Consider the following 7091-nt stretch of genomic DNA (forward strand, 5'->3'; position numbering starts at 1 on the left):
CAAAATGTGTATGAACTGCTGTATGGAAAATGAATTTGCTCTGTAAACTTTTACCCAAAACCCAATAAAAATTAAAGAAAAAAAGAGAAAGTAAAAAAAAAGATCCAATTAAAAGATCCAAAAGAGAGTTTGTGGTTGAGAATGGAGGCATCACTTTTGGCTAGAGTTTCAAGGATTGCTAATAGAGGAGATTGCATTTGGATAAGGCAAGTAGGCTGCTGACAGGTGACAATTCCTCCCTACCACTGCCCATGTGCTCTATCAAATGTATGTAAGCCACCAAAGAAGATGTAAGATTGAATAAGCAGAAGCATAGGAGGAGCTGAAGGAATAAGAGAGGCAAGAGAAGGGAAACAGAAGGAAACATCTAGAAAGAGAAATAAGGCCAACTGTATTCCAAATCTAAATGTAAAGAGAATTTTAAAGTGGTACCTAAGTTTCTGCATATTTTCTGGAGAGAAGGTCAAGAAGCTAGCATTTTGTCTTAGCTCCACTAGAAACATACCTAGAAAAGTCATGTCTTTCTGAGGAGCTCAGAGTCTCTGGGTGGTGCAAACAGTTAACACACTTGGTTGCTAACTGAAAAAGTTAGCAGTTCGAGAATAGCCAGAGGAGTCTTGGAAGAAAGTTTTGGCAATCTACTTCTAAAAAATGAACCATTGAAAACCCCATAGAGCAGTTCTACCCTAACACCTATGAAGTCACCATGAGTCAGAGGCAACTCAAAAATAACTGGTTTTCTAAGGTACTTAGTCTCCTCATCTGTAAAATGAGAGTTTGCACCAGACCTGAAGTTCTCAAACACTGTATCTAAGGGACCAAAGTTACATTTCCAGCCTAATCCTCTCCCCTAAACTCCATCATCAAATACCCAACTACCTTCTCAATACACATCTCAGTGGTTACATGTGCAAACTGAGCCACTGCTCTCCCCACCCCACCTCACCCTTCCACATCCAACCAAACCTGCTATTATGATAATCCTATAGTTCCAGCTGCTCAGAACAAAATCTTGAAGTCATCCTGGACTCCTCTCTTTCTCTCATCACTCACGTTTGATCTGTCATCAAATCCTATCAACTCAAAGCATATCCAGAATCAGACTTCTCACTCACTCCACTGTTGCATTCCTGGTCCAAGCCACTATCACTTCTCGCTTGGATTATTGCAATAGCCTCTCAACTTTCCCCACTGCTTCTGCCCTGGGCTCTACCATCCTAGTATCCAGTCAGATTTATCCCTTTAAAACATACACTATGAGGCTGTGTGGTATATGTTGAATGGTGTGCCCCCGAAGGATACATTGAAGTCCTAACTCCTGTACCTATGAACATAACTTAATTTAGAAATGGGATCTTTGCTGATGCAGTTAGTTAAATTAACATGAGATCATACTGGAGTAGGGCAGGCTGCAATCCAAAATAACTGGTGTCCTTAAAAAAAAAGGAGAAGAGACACAGAGGAAGCTGGCCAGATGAAGACGGAGGCAGAGATTGGAGAGATGTATCTGCAAGCCAAGGAATGCCTGGAGATGGCAGAAACTGGGTCTCATAGGACTTTCATAGAGAACATGGCCTTGCCAATACCTTGAATTCAGACTCCAGAACTGCAAGACAATAAATGTCTGTTCTTATAAGCCAATGAGTTTTGTGGTAATTGGTTACACTAGTTCTAGGAGACTAATCACTAGTGTCCTCACATCCTCCTATGACTTACCATCTTACCAGAGTCAAGGCGAAAGTCCTTGCAATGGTCTATCAGGTTCCTCTTCAAAGTTTTCTTCTCCCTCTTGCCTCACCCACCTCAATATCTCTCTGACACCATCTCTTTTTTGCTCCTGTTCTCTCAACTCCAGCCACACTGGTTTCTCTGCTGTTTCTCAAACCTGCCAGGACCCTTCCACCTCAGGGCCTTTACACCCCCTTAGCCCTCCACTTGGGAGCTCTGGTGGCGTAGTGCCTAAGGCATTTGATTGCTAACCAGAAGGCTGGTGTTTCAAGCCCACCAGCCACCCCTCGGAAGGGAGTTTGGGCAATCTACTTCCCTAGTGATACCACCTCAGAAACCCAAGGAGAGGTCGCTATGAATTGGAATCAACTCAGTGACAGTGAGATTGGTTTAATACGTCATCTGGTGTCTTGACTGCTGCTTCTGTTGGTGCTGATTGTACAACCACATAATATGAAGTCCCTGACAACTTCAGTCTTTTCTCCATCTATTGTGAAACTGTTTCTTGGACTGATTGTGAGGATTTTTGTTTTCTTAATATTGAGGTGTTATCCATACTGCAGACTGTAGTCTTTAATCTTCATCAGTAAGTGCTTCAAGTCATCCTCACTATCAGCAAGCAAAGTTGTGTCATCTTCATATCACAGGTTGTTAATGAGTCTTCTTCCAATCCTGATGCCATGTTCTTCTTCATGTAATCCAGATTCTCCGGTTATTTGCTCAGCATACAAATTGAATAATATCCCTGCTGAATTTAGAGACCATCTAAAAAACAGATTTGATGCACTGGACGCCAATGACCGAAAACTGGAGGAATTGTGAGATGACATCAAGAACATCATCCATGAAGAAAGCAAAAGGTCATTAAAAAGACAGGAAAGATGTCAGAGGAGACTCTGAAACTTGTCCTTGAGTGGAGAGTAGCTAAGGCAAATGGAAGAAATGACAAGATAAAAGAGCTGAACAGAAGATTTCAAAGAGCAGTTCAAGAAGACAAAGCCAATTACTCTAATGAAATGTGCAAAGACCTGGAGTTAGAAAACCAAAAGGGAAGAACACACTCAGCATCTCTCAGGATGAAAGAACTGAAGAAAAAAAACTTAAGCCTTGAGTTGCAATATTGAAAGATTCTATGGGCAAAATATTGAATGATTCAGGAAACATCAAAAGAATATAGAAGGAATACACAGAGTCACCGTACCAAAAGAATTGATTCATCCATTTCAGGAAGTGGCGTATGATCAAGAACCAATGATACTGAAGAAAGAAGCTAAAGCTATACTGGCAAAGATCAACAGGATAGAAAATAAAAAAAATGCTGGCAAGGATATGGAGAGATTGAGACTCATACACTACTGGTGGGACTGTAAAATGATACAATTACTGTGGAAATCTGTATGGCAGTTCCTTAAAAAGTTGGAAATAGAAATACCATTTGATCCAGCAATCTCACTACTAGGTATATATCATAAAGAAGTGAGAGGCTGAACATGAATAGATACATGCACACTCATGTTCATCGCAACACTATTCACAATAACAAAGAGATGGAAACAACCTAAGTTCCCATCAATGGAGGAATGGATAACCAACCTGGTATATATACAAAATGGAATACTATGCAACACTAAAGAATAATGCAGAATCCACAAAACACTGTATAACGTCAATGAAATTGGAGGACATTATGCTGAGTAAAATAAGTCAATCACCGAAGGGCAAATATTGTATTAGTCCACTATTTCAAAAAGTGAAGGAAACTTTTATATATGGAAGGAATTTTTCTTTTTGGCTACCAAGGATGGAAGGGGAGGGGAGGGAAAATTGCTAGAGAGGTAAAAACAAAACAATACATACATACATACATACTCTGGTGGCATAGTGCCTAAGGCATTTGACTGCTAAGCAGAAGGCTAGTCATTTCAACCACTCCTCAGAAGGAAGACTGAGCTATCTATTTCTGTAGAGATACCACCTCGGAAATCCAACGCAGTGCCGCTGTGAGTCGGATTCAACTCGACAGCAGTGTGAGATGTATATATATATATATATATATATGTACCAAAGATGATTGTTAGTGCTTACCAGAGATAGGAGGGAGAGGAAAGGGGAAGCTTTTGTTTGCAGGGCATTGAGCTTATGCTAATGGTGGTAGAGTATTTTGGAAAAGGATAGCAATAATGATGACACAACATGAAAAATGTCATCAGTGTACCTGAGCTGTACATGTGGAGGTTGTTACATTGGTGAATGTCTTAGTGTGTATGTTTCATCATATTAAAAGTGAAGGAAAAAAAAAAGCCAGGAAGGAAGGGAAGAACGTAATAGTTATTGTTGTTGTTATGTGCTGTCGAGTCAGACCCAACTCATAGTGACCCCTCCCTGGATTTCCAAGGCAGTATCACTACGGAAGTAGATAGTAGTAGTAGCATAATCATAAAATAAAGCTATTTTAACCTTTCCCAAATGGGAAGTGTATTCTCTCAGGATAAATAATAGTCTTTTCCATGAAAGTTCAGTGAGCACAGACTCATCAACACATAAACTACACAACACTGTCTTCTTCTCTGTTTTTATTGTGGATCAGTGAAAACACTGGTACCAATTCCCCTCTTCCTCTGTCCCAACCCTCTCTAGCTCTGTGTCACTGTCTCTTCCTTGAAATACGTGGGGAAACGACAAGAGGGCCACATGGCCCCACCCTGGCTGGCCTTTGCTCCAGCAGACACAGCCTGGTTACATCAGAGTCATCCTTGGCATTGGAAAAGGGTGGGAATTCCAGCTCCAGAAGCCGGCTCTGATCCAGGGCTACCGTTCAGATCAGGAAGAGCCAGCCTGACTCCAGCCTTCAGCTCACAACTTTATGGTTCACATCTTCTTTTTTAGGGGGAGGGGCAGGAGAGGTGTTTTATTTCCCATTATGTCTTGTCATTAGCTGTGGCTGGTGTGTTTATTTATAAAATATATATATATGTATATATATATATATATATATATATATATATAACACAACATTTGCCAATTCAACATTTTTCAAATGTACAATTCAGTGACTTGAACATCAATCTGTTGTGCAACCATCATCAACTGTAGTTCATTTAAAATTTTCAATTAAGTTATACTTTTTTCACACTTCCGTCTAATACATTTTTCATGTAGCTCATAAGAGAAAAATAATAACAATAAGACTCTTCAGAAACCTATCTCATTTACCCTTAAAGTAAGATAGTAATGCATGTTTATTGGCCCCAATTTTAAACATGAAGAACCTGAAGCTCAGAGAGGCTAAAACAATTTTGAAATTAGTAGCTCAGTTATAAATTAGCTGTGATTCCAACTCAAGGCACATGAATTCCAAAGTCTGGGCTCTTACCACATTGGACTCCTTCCCTGGGTGCAATAGGATTTTAACATGAAATACTAGGCCAAATGGCTTGGAGAAGAAGGGCGGGCAAGCATGCTGAGCCAGACAAATCTGGTCACTTTGACTGCAAACAGCAATAACGAGGCAGCCTGGCTCCCATTCTCCTTTCCTCTTCACTGAATTAAGGAAGAGGTGAAAGTCCTGGGAGGAGAAAGTGTGGGCCTGTTACTTTCCAAATCAAAAGCCATCCCCAAATCAAAAACCATGAATAGATTCTGACTCATGGCAACCCCATGTATTGCATAGTCGAACTGCTCCATAGGGTTTTCGTGGCTGTGACCATTTGGAAACAGTTTGCCAGGCCTTTCTTCTGAGGCACCTCTGAGTGTGTTTGAACCTTCAATTTTCAGTTAGTAGCCAAGTGCTTAACCATTTGCACTACCTAGGGACTCCTGAAAGCCATCCCAGACCTCTTTTTCTCTCTCTCGTCTTTCTTCTTCTTAGTCATTCTGTTCTCATTCTTCAGGTTCAACTCCAGACCTGCCTGCTACAAAAAAAGCCTAAGTTAATGAATTGCCACACACTGACTACTCCCATGTCCCAGTGCTCAAGGTCTGCATCTCAGCATTTGAGGCATACCTACCCAGCTCGTTCTCAGATGCTCTCTACCACACAATCCAGCATTTTGAAATAGCAGAAAACAAAATTATACATGCTGCATTTTACATTATTTCGTAGCTCACTGACTATTATTTAAATTTAAGACCATGTGTTATTCTTCTTCTCTAGACCCCACAAGGCCTAGAGTGATGCAGAGTAGCACTGACTAGGTGAACTACATTTGCAGAGAACTGCACAAGTTGCAAAGTACTTTTACTTACAGGAACATATTTGAGCTTCACAACAAGAACAAAAAAACTCACTGAAATTGAATTGATTCTAACTCATAGAAACTCTTTTAGGACAGAGTAGAACTGCCCCATGGAGTTTTCCAAGGTGGTAAATCTTTATGGAAGCAGGCTGCCTCATCTTTCTCCCACAGAGTGGCTGGTGGGTTTGAATCACCAACCCTTTGGTTAGCAGCCAAACATTTAACCACTACAGCACTCCCAGAGCTACTGAGCCTTACAATAACGGACAGGGAAAGTGAGTCTCTCAAAGAAGTGGCCACATAACTAGTTATTTGAAATCCTGGGCTTGGAACCCCAGCCTCCAGACCCCAAGTCTATATAGCCCTTGGACATCTCAGCATCTTGCACATATGCATAAGAAAAAAACAAACTTATGTTGAATGAGTCAGTGAGTGAATGGATGGATATATCAATATATTTCTTGTTGACAGATCAATTAATTTTCCAGTGAGTAGAGTCCTCATCATATATTTACTTTTAACTCAAAAGTATTCAATTACATATTTAGTTGTACCTGGATGGTGTAATGGTTAACATGCTTAGCTGCTAACCAAAAGGTTGGAGCTTTGAATCTATCCAGAAGTTCCTCGGAAGAAAGTCCTGGTGATCTACTTCTGAAAAAAACAGTCACTTAAAACCCTGTGGATTGTGTCTTCTTTATCATTGTGTTCCCAGTAAACTCAAAAAGCTCACTGCCATTGAGTCGGATCCAACTCATAGCGACCCCTCCTTGGGTTTCCAAGGCAGTATCATCATGGAAGTAGATCACCCAACCTTCCTTCCGAGGAGTGAATGGCTGGTGGGTTTGAACCACCAGCCTTCTGGTTAGCAGTCAAATGCCTCAGGCACTAGGCTACCAGAGCTCCCAAAAAGTAAGATGTGAATTGTTTCTGTCTGGTTTCAAACCGGGGACCTTTCATGTGTGAGGCAAATGTGATAACCACTCCACTACAGAAACCTGCTGTTCCCTGTACCCACCTATAATAAAACCAAACCCATGGCCATTGAGTCAATTCTGACTCATAGTGACCCCCACTGGGTTTCCGAGATGGTAAATCTTTATGAAAGTAAATTGCCCATTCTGGTTT

The sequence above is a fragment of the Orycteropus afer genome, unplaced genomic scaffold (genome assembly GCF_000298275.1).
Source record: "Orycteropus afer afer isolate SDZICR_OR568_19922 unplaced genomic scaffold, OryAfe1.0 scaffold00025, whole genome shotgun sequence".
NCBI classification, from domain to species: domain Eukaryota; kingdom Metazoa; phylum Chordata; class Mammalia; order Tubulidentata; family Orycteropodidae; genus Orycteropus; species Orycteropus afer.